At 38.1% G+C, this 17,114-nt stretch overlaps 1 protein-coding gene and 1 long non-coding RNA gene across 3 annotated transcripts in view; one reads left to right on the top strand and one right to left on the bottom strand.

The window, feature by feature from the left end:
* The window catches only part of RAB3C (RAB3C, member RAS oncogene family), a 301,793-nt gene that overhangs the window by 276,563 nt on the left and 8,116 nt on the right, over positions 1 to 17,114 (top strand). The window lies entirely within an intron of this gene.
* The window catches only part of LOC122889325, an 88,107-nt gene continuing 86,280 nt past the window's right edge, over positions 15,288 to 17,114 (bottom strand). The window contains exons 2-3 of the long non-coding RNA XR_006380880.1: positions 16,629 to 16,831; positions 15,288 to 15,435 (exon numbers count right to left, since the gene is read on the bottom strand). This is a non-coding gene — a long non-coding RNA (uncharacterized LOC122889325). The remainder of the gene's footprint in view (positions 15,436 to 16,628; positions 16,832 to 17,114) is intronic.

The raw sequence follows: 17,114 nt of genomic DNA, 5'->3' as shown, positions 1-17,114 counted from the left end.
TGTGATGAGAACTCTTTGGCTATACTCTCATAAGAGTTGTAGGATATGTGATCATAGTTAACTGTAGTCATCATGTTAAGCATTACATCCCGAGTACTTATCTTATAGTTTATAAGTGTTTTGAACACTTTCATCCAATTCTTCCTTAAGCCCCCCAACCCACTTCTAATAAACACAAACCTGATCACTTTTTCAATGAGTTTATTTTTGTTCAAATTCCACAAGTGAGATCATACAGAATTTTTCTCTGATTTTTTTTCACTTAGCATCATGTCCTCAAAGTCCATCGATGTTGTCTCAAATGGCAGGATTTCTTCATTTTTTATGGTTGGATAATTCCATTATGTTTGTGTGCCTATATATAAATATACACATATATATGTATGCTCTAATACACACACACACACACACACATATATCTCACAACATTTTTATCAATGATCCACAGATAGATAACTGGGTTGTTTCGACATGTTGGCTATTGTAAATAATGCTACAATGAATATGGAACTACACATTTTTTTTTCAAGTTAGTGTTTTTGTTTTCTTCAAATAAAGATTCAGAACTTAAATGGCTGGATCATATGGGAATTCTGTTTTTAATTCTTGGAGGAACTTCCATACTGTTTTCCATATGACTGCACTAATTTGCATTCTTACCACCAGTAACAATGTACAAGAGTTCCCTTTTCTCCACATTCTAACCAGGATTTGTTACTTCTCTTCTTTTTTATATCCCTATTCTAACAAGTGTAAGGTGATATCTCTTTGTGGAATTCACCTGCATTTCCCTTGTGATTGATAAGGTTGAGCATCTTTTCCTGTACCAGTTGGCCACTCATCTATCTTCCTCAGACAAATGTCTTCTTCATAAGCATTTTTCCTGTTCCATAGGTTGTATTTTCTTTTTGTTAATTCTGAGCTGTGCAGAAACTTTATAGTTTGATGTCTTGTTTATTTTTGAATAGGTTACTTCTGCTGGAGGTGTCCTATCCAAAAAGTTACTGCAAGGACCCATGTCAAGGAGCTTTATGATTTCAGATCTTAGATTCTAAGTCATTCATCCATTTCAAATTTTTGTGAGTGGTGTAGGATATAGGTCTACTTTCACTGATTTTCATGTAGACATGAAAGTTTGGAGAGACTGTCTTTCCTCTTTAGAGTATTGGCTCCCTTGTAAGGTATTAGTTGACTATATACTTGGATTTTAGATAGCTTCTCAGTTCTGTTCCATGGGTCTCTGTGACAGTTTTTATGCCAAGATCATACTATTTGGATGACAACAGCTTTATAGTATAGCTTAAAATCAGTGAGAGTGATACTTCCTGCTTTGTTCTTTATTCTCAGGTTTCATTTGGCTATTCAGAATGATGTGTGGTTCCATATAAACTTTAGGATCATTTTTTCTACTTCTGTAAAAAAAGGCCATTGGGATCATGAGGATTGCACTGAATCTATAAATGGCTTATATATATATATATGTGTGTGTGTGTGTGTATACTTTCATATATATATATATATATATATATATATATATATATATATATATGAAAGTATTTAGATCTTCACATTTGGATTTACATTTTTGAAAACTGAGCCTGACTGGTACAATAAAAAAGAGGTGATTGTCCTTACCTAATTTTTTTATTATGTTCAATTAGCCAACGTATAGTACAGCATTAGGTTTTGATGTAGTGTTCAGTGATTGATTAGTTGCATATAATACCCAGTGCTCATTATCACACGTGCTCTCCTTAATACCCATTATCTTGTTACCCCATCCCACCACCTACCTCCCATCTGTAACCCTCAGTTTTGTTCTCAGAGTATAGATGGCTTTTGGTATTATTGACATTTCAGCAGTTTTTTTACAATTATGAATGTAGATACTTATACATTTGTATTTTCTTCAGTTTGTTTCATCAGTGTCTTAGAGCTCTTTCAACTATTAAATTTATTCTGAAGTATTTTATTGTTTGGGGTGCTATTATAAATTTTATTTATTCAGATTATTTATTTATATGGAAACACTACTAATTTTTCTATGTTAACTTTACTGAGTCTGTTGTTTAGACCTAACAGATTTTGGCAGAGGCTTAGGATTTTCTTCTTGTGTGATTGCTATGGTTAGAACTTGCAGGACTCTGTTGAGTAAGATTGTGAGAGTGGGCCCTGTCATCTTGTTCCAGATCTTAAAGGAAAAACTTCCAATCTTTTACCACTGGGGATGATGATAGCTGTGTGCTTTGTCATTTGTGGCCTTTATTATGTTAAGATACATTCCTTCCTGTACCTTATTTGTTAAGTTGTTACCATGAAAGTGTATTGAATTTCATCAGATTTTTTTTTTTGCATCCATTGATTCTTTTTCTTTCATTCTATTAATATGACATATCATATTGAATGATTTGCATATGTTAAACCATTCTCCCATTCCAGAGAGAAATCCCACTTGATCATGGTTAATGATTCTTTTAATGTTAAATTCATTTGCTACTATTTTATTGAATATTTTGCATGTATATACTAGAAGGATAATGACCTGTAGCATTTTTTTTTTTTTGGTAGGGTCCTTCTTTGGCTTTGATATCAAGGTAACGCTGGCCTCATGAAATGAGTTTGGGGGTGTTACCTCTTTCTCAGTTTTTTGGAGTTTGAGGAGGACTGCTCTTGTAGTAATGAAGAGTTGTCTCAGTGTAGCCCTAGCAGGCTTAATCTATTTGGGGTTCTTTGGGCCTCCTGGATCTGGATGCCCATTCTTTAAATGTTTGGTAAAATTCACCAATGAAGCCATCCAGTCTTGGATTTTTCATCTGAATGAGTAATCAAAAATATACAATTTCCTTTCTAGTAACTGGTATGTTCAGATTTTTGTTTTGTCCTGATTTAGTCACAGTAGTTTGTATGTTCCAAACAATTTTTCTTTTTCTTCTAGGTGATCTAGTTTCTTGGTATAGAGTTGTTCACAGTAGACTCTTAACATTCTTTGTATTACTATGGTAGCAGCTGTCTTGTCTTCATGTAATTTAGAATCTTTTGGGTCTAGGTCCTCTACTTTTCCTTCATTAGTTTAGCTAAAGAGTTGTCAGTTACCTTCTTGTCAAAGAAGAGACTTTTAATTTTCTTAATTTGTTTTATTATTTTCCTGTTCTCTATTTCATTTAGTTCTCTTCTAATCTTTATTGCTCATCTTGGGCTTAGCTTCATTTGGGAGCTTCCTTGTATCTTAATGTATGCATTTATTGCAGTCCACTTCCTTTTATGACTGGGTTTAGTGTATTCCTTGTTATTTCCCCTTTAATTTTTTCTTGGATCCCTTGGTGTTTTAGGAGAGGGTTGTTCAATTTCCACGTATTTATAATTTTTCTATTTTTCTAGTTTCAATTTCTATTTTCTATTTCTATTCAGTTTCTATTTTCAATTTTTCTAGTTTTTGTCACTGATTTCTAGTTTCATATCACTGAGGTCATAGAAGATATTTATTATGATTTTAACCTAACTGAATTGGCTAAAATTCATTTTATGGCTTCACATTTGGTCTGTATTAGAAAATACACCATGTGTGCTTATGAAGAGTGATCTGCTGTTAAGGTCTATATGCTCTGTAGTATTCCAGTCTGCTGGGTTCTTTTATTTTTTTTTAAGATGTATTTATTTTAAGGGGAAAAGGACAGAGAGAGAGGGAGAGTCTCAAGCAGACTCCTCCTTGAGTGAGGAGCCCAGTGCAGGGCTCCATCTCATGACCATGAGCCAAATCAAGAGTAAGATACTTAAACAACTGAGCCGTGTAAGATCACTCCAGTTTGCTGCATTCTCATAAATTCTCTGGAGGAACTATCCATTGTTGAGACTAGAGTATTAAAGCCCCCAAGTATTCTTATAGTGCTATTTATTTCTTCATGTAGCTCTGTTTTGCTCTATGTATTTAGATGCTCTGATGGTGGGTGCATAAATATTTATGACAGTTATCCCTTCTTGATGGAATGATACTCTTATAGTAAGTAGAATGTTTATACATCTTCCTTGTCTTTTTTACCCTTTTAAGTTTAATTTCTGATGAGGTATAGAAACCCCAGCCTCCTTTTTTTGGTTACCATTTGCTTGAAATAACTTTTTCCATCCCTTCACTCTCTATGTGTGCCTTTAAGACTAAAGTGAGTTTCTTAGAAGCAGTGTGTTCTTGGGTTTGGATTTTTATCCATTTAGCCATTTTATGTCTTTTAAAGAATTTAAGCCATTTAAATTTGAAGTAGTTAATGGTAAGTAAAGACTTGCTATGGCCATTTTATTTGTTGGTTTCTGGCTGTGGTATAGATCAATATTCTTTGTTATCCTGCTATGTTTCAGTATTAGTATACCTGGGCTTCTTTACTATGTTCCTTTGTATAATTAATACAGGTTTCTTTCCTCGTGATTAACATAAAGCTTACATTAAGTATTATAGTTTTAAGATACTATAAGCTGGAAATAATGTCAATAGCATTCCTAAACTTATATTGCTTGTCCTCCCCCTCACAACTTCGGTTATTAATGTTACAATTTACATATTTTAATATTGTTTAACCAGGATATTACTGTGGTTGTGCTTAGTTTTACGTTTATTTTTTAACTTTGCAATGGGAGTTGTAAGTAAATTACGCACCACCATTATCATATTATAGAATCTAACTGTGTATTTGCCACTATCAGAGTTTTAAGCTACTTTCTGATGTTTTTATGGTGTTAATTAGCATCCTTTACCACTCGGAAAACTCCTTTTGGAATTTAAGACAGGTTTAGTGTTGATTAAATTTGCTTTTGTTTCTTCAGCCATGTCTTTAGCCATTAGTGAGGGATACCTTTGCTGGATATAGAATTCTTGGTTGATAATTTTTTTCCTTTGAATATTTTAAATATATCATCCTCTTCCCTCTTAGCCTGAAAAGTTTCTGTTGAGAAATAATAATTTTTCTTCCCTTGTCTGTAACTTCTCTCTTTTCTCCTGCAGTTGTAGTAATGAAGAGTTGTCTCAGTGTAGCCCTAGCAGGCTTAATCTATTTGGGGTTCTTTGGGCCTCCTGGATCTGGATGCCCATTTCTTATATGGCCTGTCCCTTTCTCTTTTTCTTCTCCTGAATTCTTATAATGCAGATACTACTTCTTTTGATTGTGCCAATTAAGTCCTGTAGGTATTCTTTTTTCCTTTTATTCCTCTGACTTGGTAATTTCAAATGTGTTGTCTTCTTGAATTTTGATTCAGCATGATTATGCTTTCGAAGTTCTTTGTTGAATTCTTACATGTGGTCACAGTGTTTTTCAACTTTAAGATTTCTGTGGATTTGGGCGCCTGGGTGGCTCAGTGGGTTAAGCCGCTGCCTTCGGCTCAGGTCATGATCTCAGGGTCCTGGGATCGAGTCCCGCATCAGGCTCTCTGCTCAGCAGGGAGCCTGCTTCCTCCTCTCTCTGTCTGCCTGCGTCTCTGCCTACTTGTGATCTCTCTCTGTCAAATAAATAAATAAAATCTTTAAAAAAAAAAAGATTTCTGTGGATTTTGTAAGTGTTTTTATATCTTTGAACGTACTCTGTTAATGCATTGTTGGGTTGTTCAATTTTACTTCTATGTATGTGTGTGCTTTTTTTTTTTTCCTGTTCAAAAACTTCTCTAAGACAACTATTCTGAATTCTTTGTATGACAGTTCATAGATCTCCATTTCTTTAGGATTGATTATTGGAAATTTTCACCTGTGAATCTGAGTAAGCAGTTTCTTTTTCCAGAGAGTACAGGTTCACTTTCACAGAGACCATTCTTCACCAGTCAAATCAGTTGTGGTTTTGGACTTGTATGCTTATAATAACCCTGGATTGATGGGGCTTGCTATTAGGGTCTATCTGGGGGCAAGTTCACTGCCCCAGCTCTGATGTCAGGATGTGTGCTTCTAAGTAAAGTTAGATAGGACTGCTGCCTTGGTTCCCTGCTCCTGTGAAGCTGTATGATGAACTACACATTGATGTGGGTTCTTTGGTCAGGCTTGCAAGACAGGACTGAGTACTATATTCAGGGTAGATAGCACAATGAATTAGTTTCTCTGCCTTGGCAGGGTGGGCCTACTTGGCTGCACAGCATATTGTTTGGAAGTCTGAATCAGGCAAGATTGTGCACTGAATTCTTTGGCCAGATGTTGCCACTCATTTGCTCTGCTCAGAGGGAAAGCCATGGGCTGTGCTCTCTATTCATGGCCCACCATAGGCACACCTGTTGGATGGTCTGTGCAGTTTTCTTGTGCTCTGGTTACATATCTCGGTCAGGTGAGCTGAAGGTTACAATGCATAGGAATAGAAAGCCCATTATGAGAACTGGCTCCAAAGCCCCCAAGGCTTCACATTGGGGTCTTGACTCAATCTGACCTGTGCCCCCTATTTCCAAGCCAGAGAGGGCCTCCAGCTTTACTCAGCACAGGATTACCTCTGCCTATTTTACTCTTTGCTTAAGCATAATGGGGCAAAGCAGCTTCTAAGCTTTCTAAGCTCCCCTGCTTAGATGGGGCAGGCCAAGTTGCAAGAACCTCAAAGCTCTTTGATAACCTGGATCAGGCAGACCCCCAGGTTGCTTTGTGTCTTGGCCAGACTATGCTACCATATGTAGATGAGCAAAGCTCCTGGTGGGGACTGCTACTTGCATGCTTAATGTGGAAACTCAGTCTAACAAGATGTGGGTGTCGGTTATTGAAGCTCCTCTTCCCTTCTTTGTCACAGTAAAAGTCCCAGTGACAGAGCCATGCTTATTTTCCAAAAATTCCTATGGAGCAAGACAGGAGCAGAGGCTTCCCAGAAGCAATTACCATGTTTATGCTGGCCTCTCTTTCCCCACTCAAAACATGGTAGGTTCAAGGAGACCTCGAGCATGGTACTGCATCAGCCTGAGTGAGGGACAGTGCAGTCCTGTGACCGTAATGTGAAGCCGCTCCTCTTAGCTCTCTAATGCAGACTCTCTTCATCTCTGTGGTGCAGGGGGTTGTTCAACCTCTTCCCTTTCTTTTAGAATTCTCCAAAGGCATCTGTTCCATCCATAATTGTTTGTTAGTTGTTCTCCTTATGCAAGGGGAGCAAAGTTCAGAATGATCTATGTTGTCATCTTTGTTATTTCTAGAGTGACATCACTATTTTAAAGGTTAGGTCAAAATGTTAAAGATTGGGATGCCTGAGTGGCTCAGTTGGTTGGACTACTGCCTTCGGCTCAGGTCATGATCCCGGAGTCCCGGGATCGAGTCCCGCATCGGGCTCCCAGCTCCATGGGGAGTCTGTTTCTCCCTCTGACCTTCTCCTCACTCATGCTCTCTCTCACTGTCTCTCTCTCAAATAAATAAAAATTTAAAAATCAAAAAAAAAATCTTAAAAAAAAATGTTAAATGTTTACCAGTTTGGGGGCCAAACAGAATACATAGCAATCTCAAGAGGATATATGCAAGGACCTTGGATCAAGTCTCTGCAGTAGAGGGGGAGTGCACAGGGATGATTTGAATGTGTGTGTGGCGGTGGTATACATCTAGGAAGGGGTGGCACCAGAGGGAGTCGATGAGGTAGACTTCCTTCACACAAAAGGATCAGTCATAGCACAGGCTACTGTCATTGTACTGCTGTCCTTTGCATTTATTTTCCTTTTTCCTGCTGAAGCTAAACCTCTCCCACCTATGGAGAATGTTAAACTCATGTCTGGAGTGAGAAAGGCCAAAGACAAAACCTTCTCTACACCCACTGTGATTTGTCAAGATCATACAAACCCTTGCATAGATTCAGAATCCTGATAAAGCAGAAGAAAGGTACCATCTGGTCAGGCCTGGCTAATGACAGGACTTAAAGACTAGAATATTTGAATACTTACTGTAGCATCATGAACCTTTGGCTGAGTTCTTCTTTTGTCCAGCTTTAGAAGGCTTTCTGGGGCCCTTCTTGAGGCAGTATATCCAAATCTTTATTGATGGCTCTTCCTGAACTCTTTCTGGAAAGCTAACCACCAGCTAATCCTGTTACACAGCAATCTGGACTCTGGGCCCAAATTTCACCCAGCTGGCAGCAGAATGACCTTTTTTGCCACTCTGGTTCATCCAGTTCCACAGAGTTGCAATTAGAATCTGGAAGTGAAAGGTCTTATTTAGGACTTTGAGAATAGAAACCTAAACCCAAATTATAGACTTCTTAAATAATTAAATGAAAAGTATGATTTTTAGGAACTGCTTCCCCTTTATAGAAACAATAGCAATTCTTACTATTTTTTCAAAGTGAAGTTGAAGACGGTCCAAGTGTCCCAGATGCCATTTATGATTTTCCTAGGGGTGGAGAGAGAGACTCAATTTCCCAGAACATCTTTCGAAAACAAATGGCATTTCAGAACATAGAGTAGCCATTGCTATACAAGAATACACTGTTTTCCAAAGAGCTGGGTCATTTTCCATTCCTATCAGTGGTGTTTGAAGATAGTGATTCCTTCACTTCTTAATTTTATAATGCGATCTTTTGAGCCCCCTTCACTCCTCTCCAATCCACCAGTCCCCTGTGTGTCTTGCAACCATCAATCTGTTCTTTGTATTTGAGAGTTTTTCGGTTGTTGTTTTAGATTCTACATACAAGTGAAATCATATGGTATTTGTCTTTCTCCATCAGATTTAATTCATGTAGCATAATGCCCTTGAAGTCTATTCAGGTGTTGGCACAAATGGCAAAGATTCGTATTGTTGAATAACATTCCATATTTCCTTTTCCTTCCACAATACACATTTTCCTTGTCCATTTATTTATACATAGGCACTTAACTATTATAAATAAGGTTGCAGTAAACATGGGGGTCCATTAGAGTTTTCATTTTTCTAAGAAAATAGAAGTACAATTGCTGTATCTTTAAATTTTTGAGGAACCTCCATACTGTTTTCAATAGTGACTGCACCAGTTTACACCAATGGTGCATAAGCATTCCCCTTTCTGGACTCCCTCACCAAAACTTTTTTGATATTAGCTGTTATGCGAAGTGAGAAGTGATATTATTGTGGGTTTTATTTACATTTTTCTAACGACTACGGATGCTGATCCCCTTTGTATTAATGTTTACCATTTGTTTTCTTCAGAAAATTGTCTATTCAGATTCTCTTCTGATTGTTTCCTTTTTTGCTATTGAATTGTAGGAGTTCTTGATACATTTTATATATTAACCCCTTGTCGAATCTATGATTCAGGCATATTTTCTCCCATTTGGTAGGGCATTGTGTAATTTTGTTGGTGATTTCCTTCACTATGCAGAGATTGTTTTAGTTTGAAATAGTTCCTCTAGTTTATTTTTAGTTGCCTTTGCTTTTGAAGTCAGATTAAAAAAAAAAAATCACCAAGACGGACATCAAGGAATTGATCACCTATGTTTTCTTCTGGAAGTTTTATGGTTTCAGATCTTACAGTTAGGTCTTTAACCCATTTAGAGTTTATTTTTGTATATGATGCAATTTAGTGAGCCAGTTGTAATCATTCAGAGGAAGTTGGCCAATTTTCCCAGCACCATTTATTGCAGAGAAATCCCTTCCCACTGATGACAAATGAGCCAAGTATATACAATTGATCATATATGTGTGGATTTATTTCTGAGCTCTCCTGTTCCATTGATTTAGTTGCCTGTTTTTATTCCGGTACCATACTGTTTTGATGACCATAGCTTTGTAATATGGTTTGAAATCAGGTAGCATGATGCCTCAAGCTTTGTTCTTCCCAAGACTGCTTTGTGTATTCAGGGTCTTTTGTAGGTCCATGTAAATGTGAGGACTCTTGGTTACTTTTCTGTTAAAAGTGGCATTAGGATTTTGGTAGAGATTGCATTGAATTTATATATTGCTTTGAGAAGGTTGGACATATTAAGAATATTTTTCTAATTACGTGACCAAAAAGTATCTTCTCATTTATTGTTCAAACACATCGATGAAGACAATGTTTTATAGTTTTCACCTCCTTGGTTATGCTTAGGTTTTTATTCTGTTGTGCGTGTTTCCTGAATTACTCTATTTTGTTATTTGTGTATAAAAATTCAACAGATTATCATGCAACTTTACTGAATTCACTGATTAGTCCTAAGAGGGTTTTTTTTTTTTAAGATTTTATTTATTTATTTGACAGAGAGAAATCACAAGTAGATGGAGAGGCAGGCAGAGAGAGAGAGAGAGAGAGGGAAGCAGGCTCCCTGCTGAGCAGAAAGCCCGATGTGGGACTCGATCCCAGGACCCTGAGATCATGACCTGAGCCAAAGGCAGTGGCTTAACCCACTGAGCCACCCAGGCGCCCCATCCTAAGAGGTTTTTGATGGAGTCTTTAGGATTTTCTACATTACATTGTCTTCTGCAAATAGTTTTATTTTTTCTTTTCATCTATGGATGCCTTTTCTTTTTCTTGCCTTTTTGGTCTGGCAAGGACTTCTAATACTATGTTGAATAAAAGTGGTGGGAGAAAACATCTTTGTTCCTGATTTTAGAGGCAAAGCTTTCAGCTTTTCACCGCTGAGTGTTATCTTACTTGTGGATTTGTCACATATGGCCTTTATGATGCTAAAGTACATTCCCTCAATACCTACCTTGTTGAGAGGTTTTATCATAAATGGATATTAAATTTTGTCCAGTGCTGCATTTGCATCTTCACAGAATAATTGTATGCTTTTTGTTCATGTGGTGTAGCACACTAATTAATGGGTGGTGAACCATTCTTGCCTCCTTGGAATAAAGCACTTGATTTTGTAGTAGAATTCTTTTTATGTATTGTAACTTGGATTGCTGACATTGTCTTGAGGGGTTTGGGATTTATGTTCATTGAGGATATGGGCCTACAATTTTCTTTTCTTCTGGTGTCCTCATTGTGATAGCAGAGTAATGCTGGTCTCAAAGTTAGCTTGGAAGTATTTCCTCCTCTTGAATTTTTTGGAAGAGTTTAAAGAAGGACTGACATGAATTCGTCTTTTAAAATTTGATAGAATCCATGGGCGCCTGGGTGGCTCAGTGGGTTAAAGCCTCTGCCTTCAGCTCAGGTCATGATCCCAGGGTCCTGGGATCAAGCCCCACATCGGGCTCTCTCTCTGCTCCACGGGGAGCCTGCTTCCTCCTCTTTCTCTGCCTGCCTCTCTGCCTACTTGTGATCTCTGTCAAATAAATAAAATCTTTTAAAAAAATAAATAAAATAAAATAAAATTTGATAGAATCCACCAGTGAAGCCCTTGCCTTTGGGGCATTCTTTTTTGGGGAAGTTTTGATTACTGATACATTCTCCATACTACGGATTGGTTTGTTCTTACGTCTTCACCATTCTAGTTTTGTAGGTTCTGTTTCCAGTATTTGCTCTATTTCTTTTTGTCTTGGTGAGTTTAGCTACATGTCAGTTTTGTTTTCTGTCTTCAAATCAACAGCTTTTAGTCTCTATTTCATTTATTGCTGCTCACACTGGTCTTCAGTTTTTCTTTTTCTTGTTCCCTGAGGAGTAAGTAAGTAGAGAGTTTTTGTTTCTTCATGTAGGCATTTATCAATATGGAAAATTTTTAATTTGGGTTAAAGAGATACACATAATGTTTACCATGTTTAAGCATATAGGTGAACAAGTACATTCACATTGCTATGCAGCTGGTCTCAAGAATTCCTTTAATTTTGCAAAATGGAAACTGTTAATCTCTTTTTCCCTCACTGACAGCCTCTGGCTCCCACCATTCCACTTTCTGTATCTGACTATTCTATGTACTTCACAAGTGAAATCATACAGTATTTGTCTTTTTGGGACTAGCTTATACTAGGAGATAATGTCGAGGTTTGTCCATTTGGCAGATGGATCAGTTTCCTTTTATACCTGAGTAATGCATTTTACCAATTCTATACCACATTTTGTTAATCTACTCATCAGTCAATGACTATTTGCATTGCATTCTATCTCGTGAATGATGAGGCTACGAACATGGGTGTACAGAGAATATTGAACCTTAACCCTTCATGTACATAAAGAACCTTCCAAGGAGCTCTGAAATGCATATTTAGGCCCTGCCCCTGCTTGTGATTCCAGTTTAGTATGTCTGGGGTGGAGCATAGAAGTACATAACCCATTCAGGTAATGCAGATACAAGTAACCATCCAATGTCATAATGTCAGGCTGTAGGATTACAACTCTTGGGCGCTCGAGTGTAATTTGATTTGCATCACCATGCTCTACTGCCCCCTTTAACAATATATATAGTAGGGAGAACACAAGTTTGATTTTGGCTTTTTTCCCTTCTTCAGCCCATTTTTCCATACAAAATATTTCCCTGTTTCTGTGGAGTCCCTCACTGTCAAGTGGAACTGAAGCAGAAGGTCACACGTAAAGTCCAGTGGTGCCTATAATAACCTTTGGAAAGGGCAGGAACAATCATTTGAAATCAGGCATGAAAAGACATGAACCAGAGATGTTCTGGAGTGTAGCACAAGACTCATCCAAGTTGGGAACAAGTTGGGAATTAGAAAGGTATTGATGAGGGAAGAAAGAGAAATGACAGAGGATGTGAATTCATTATGAATACTGGCTGATGAAGATTAAGGGACAGGTGTCGAAGCCTGGAAGCTAAATCAGTAACCTATTTATCAGATTTCTGTGAGCCTTCATGGTCCGCTTGCTGTGTAACCTTGGGCTACTTATTTAAACTCCAGAACCACACTATCCCACCTAGTGAATTAAAAATGGTCTTACATGTTAGTAAGAAAAACTGGTTCAAGATTTCTAAGAATAAGGTCACCTTGCTGTAGTTGAAATTAAAATACTGGGAGGGGATGGCCCTGAAAATCCAACAAAGAAGAATAAAGGGTGAGGTGTTGGAATCTGTTGTTATGATTTAGGCCATGGGCTTTATACATCCATGAGGTGTAGGGTGTGAGTGGCTTCACAAAGACTTGATTATGAATCAGCTGGATAGTGGATCACTTACGGCACTGTAAACCTAGATCTGCCCTGAATCCAAACAACTAGATGCTACAATAATCATTTCCAGAAACTTTTATATCTATAATACAGTGTAGAGATGGAGGCAAAGCTAGTTTTATTACAATGCTGTATCAAGCATGTCTATGAGCACCATTTTTCCAAAACTATTTGATCTCCTCAGATCTTGGTGTAACATTAAAACGTTTTCATTGCATTTGTTACAGTTGTCTATGAACATGATCTTTGAGGTAAATAACTAGCTCATTTGGGGCCTTCTCTCAAATGAAGTCATGCAATAGGTCTTCTTTCCTATGCTGATACACGCCAAAAGATAGGCTTCTTGCATGAAACAGTCAAGTTGTGAATGCAAAATCTTGACAGAAGTTAAAAGTGCTACTCCAGTGAATACATGGATGATAAGAAAATTCAAACAGCTTATTGCTGATAGGGAAAAACTTACAGTGGTCTGGAGGGAAGATCAAACCAGCCACAACATTCCATTAGGCCAAAGCATAATTGAGAATAAAGCTGCAGAAGCGAAAGTCAAAAACCAACTTCAGCTAGCTTCTGGCTTTAAGGGAAGAAGCCATCTCCATAATGGAAAAGTGCTCATTTACCATTTCAAAAGTCTAAGGGGCCTTAAAAGTTATACTATGTATAGTTTGCCTATGCTCCAGGAACAGCACCACCTCGATGATGGCAGATCTGCTCACAAAAGGGTGTAGGGAGTATTTTAAGCCCCTGTTGAGAGCTACTGCTCAGAAAAAAAAAATTTCCTTTCAGGACATTATTGCTTATGTACAGTATTGCTTATGACAATGTACCTAGTCGTCCAAGAACTATGTTGAAGATGTGCCACAAAATGAATGTTGTTTTCATGTCTCCTCACCATCAAGGGGTCACTGATATTTTCAAGCCTTCTACATTGGAAGGTTACACTTTCCATAGATAGTGATTCATCCAGTGGATCTGGGCACAGGAATTGACAATAGTCTGAAAAGAAGACAGCATTTTAGATACCACTAAAAGCATTGGTGATTCAGGGGAAGAGATCAGAACAGAGTATCAACCTTAAGAGGAGTTTGCAAGAAGTTTATTACACTCCTCATGGAGGACTTTGGGCTCAGGACTAAAGTGGAGGAAGTAACCATGGAGATTTGTATAATAGCAAAAGAACAACAATTAGAAGAGGAACCTGAAGATATGACTGAATTTTGCAATCTCGTGGTCAAACTTGAGGAGTTGCTTCTTAGGGATGAGCAAAGAAAGGGTTTGAAGTGAAATCTGTTCCTACTGAGGATATTGTTAAGATTGTTATATTGTAAGCCCATTGTCATTTCAACCGTGTTTACAAAGCTGTGACAGGGCTTGAGAGCATGGACTCCAATTGTGCAAAAAAGTGCTACAGGTAAAATGCTTTCAAACAGCATCTCATGCTGTAGAGAAATTGTTCTAGAATGGAAGAGTCCACTGATAATGCAGACCTCACTGTTGTCTTAAGAAACTGTCAGCCACCCCACTTCTCAGCATCCATCAACGTCGCAAAAAGATTAATACTCACTGTAAGTTCAGGTGGTTAACAATTTTAAGCAATACAGCGTTTCTTAATTTAGTTGTGCTTTTTTTTTTTAAGACTTAGATACACTGGGGAAACCCAAAAATTCACTTTGGTGAGGCAGTCTGCCAGTGCAGGGGGCCTGATGGCCACCTTGATACCATTAAGAAAAGGTGTTTTCCTCAGTCATTATTAAATCTATTTAATTGTTTTCTAATTACTTAAATGATAAAAGTTTATTATCTATATAGTGCAGTTTTAATTAGCGTAGAACTTAAAATTCAGCTGGAATCCAATAACTGCTTACTTCTGTAGGTATCTGGGGGAGAAAGGGAGTAGCCAGTTTAGTAGCTCAAAGCCAGCTGAGCAAAAGAGATGTTTGAACTGAACTACTTGACAATCTTGTGCCTCCATTGCCTAACCGCTGAATTTTTTTCAGTACTAGCACCACCTCCTGGATAAAATGAGTTACAGTATATTAAGGGCTTTGAAGAGTACCTGTTAAACGCTAACCATTCAACTGTGTGTTTACTATTACTACTATTATCAGAGCAGCATCTGGTTTGCAGGGAACCCGTACATACATTTTCTCATTTGAGCCTCGTGATAGCTCTCTCTGTAAACGAAGTAAGGCCCATGTCATAAATAACGGGACACTAAAAACATGACTTGGTAGTAGACTTAGATTTCATATCTTCCAACTGATAATCCATCTTGCTTCCATACCATGGCACCCTCTTCTATTCGAAACTCTTATAAGCCCCTGAGAGCACTCTGGCCCTTGGGATAGAGATCGTATTACTGACCTGAAGCTGTACACCAGCAGCAAAGTCTGTCCGAAAGCCCAGGTTTAAGGAATCCCATCTGACAAAAGCTTACCTGGGTTACGGTTTCATCACGATGGCCAAATCTTTTATGATACCTTCAAGTTCAGTGCCTTCTCCAGTAGCACTAGGAAGAAAACTAAGTGTTAGCAGAAGAGATGAGAAAATTGAAGCTGGACATGAAATTTTTGTGCCCAGTTAGCGGATGTTTTCTCTCTTAAGTCTTATTCAGGGATCTTAACTAATGCAGTAGGGTCTTAGTATCTTGGGACTTAAAGAATCCTTCACTTAGCACTGGGAAAAGTAGTTCTAACATCTTTGCAATAAGGATATTGTTTAGTTCCACAGCTGAGTTCTCCAGAATCTGGATCAAATTGTTGTAAGACAAATGACAGAGCTCTATAGACTGTAAAAACATTAGGAAAGAATTATTTGTGTTTTCTGCTAAGAAATCCAGAATTTTTCAGAGCTATAATGAAAGCAAACTACAAGCCAAAGGGGGTTCTGAATTATCCAGTGAAATTTTACAGTCCCACTCATGCTCCTTTAACTCCAGCCCGACAATTGTTAAAACACAAGGGGAAAAATAGAATACACACTAGCTAACGGAATTCAAGCTCATATATAGTCCTCTAACCACTCATCTGTCATAACTAAATTAGAAATTTTAACTCCAGAGAACTACTAATTTTAAATAATACTGAGGATGATCAACAAAGTATTTCTGGGTTATCAGAGGGTTTAGACATGAATGTAAAATATGAGTCTATTTTTTTTTCCCCCCTTGGGTCCCAAGAGCTGAGATGAAATCACATGATTTAATCATTCTGAATCCATGTGGCTCCTCTGAGATAGGGCCAGATGTAACCAGAAGGATTTATAGGGCGTAAAATTCAGAATGGATTAGGAAAGCGTTTTTGTGTCCTGCCCAGCACATCCTAAATCAAAGTCCCCTCAATGGACTGGGAGGTTGTCATGGCAACTAACTGGCAAGCTGAGCCCGTGGAATGTGAAGGCAAACAATAGTGATAAGACTGTGTACAGAACAGCAGCTTGAGTCTGCTTCTGCCCAGGTACAGGGATGGGGAGAAGTGTGCAACTGTGACCACCTCTTCTGTACCTTCTTACAATTCTGGCAGCGCCTTTGATATATATCAGGTGTCTTTTTCCAGATGCCAGTAAAAACACTGCTGCTGAGAGAGCATAGAATAGAGAATAGAAGCCCCAGAAAAATATGCACCAAAGCCACAGAGAGCTGTTCACCTAACAGGACACACAATTTTCCAGAGGTTGAAGCGCATTTAAGGTTAATCCACTGACTCTTTAGTGCCACCTTGTGTCCAGTTCAGTACGGAAACATTCCCAAAAGCTCATCATGGATGGGCTGTGGAGCCTCAGGCTCAGGAGGAGTCACCGGGGAGTGTGGTGAGGCAGTCCGTAGTCCCTTTAGCAGCCGAACATACAGATGAAGTCTTCTAAGCCTCAAGTTAATGAAAACATGCCCATGGACAATTATGACGAATCTGAAAAGGGATAAGGAAAATATGCCCAATTACATATCTTAAAAAAGATTCCAAGAAGCTTCCTGGTGGCTCAGAGCTGGAGGAAAGGAAGGCAAAGACAGACTCAGGGTGGAGGATTTTACTAATAAGCTTTTGTGAAGAGATTTAGTGGTGGTGGTTCATTCAATTCATAAATAAATTGACAGGGAAAAATCAAATGTCACTGTAGCTGTGAACAAAAGACTTGGTAGCAAGAAGACAGCATTTGTTCAAATCGCATCTTAGGTCCACATCTTCTGTCTGC

The sequence above is a fragment of the Neovison vison genome, chromosome 1, assembly GCF_020171115.1.
Source record: "Neovison vison isolate M4711 chromosome 1, ASM_NN_V1, whole genome shotgun sequence".
Taxonomy (NCBI): Eukaryota; Metazoa; Chordata; class Mammalia; order Carnivora; family Mustelidae; genus Neogale; species Neogale vison.
Note: the sequence above shows the minus strand (reverse complement) of the source record. Positions and strands in the feature narration are given on the sequence as shown.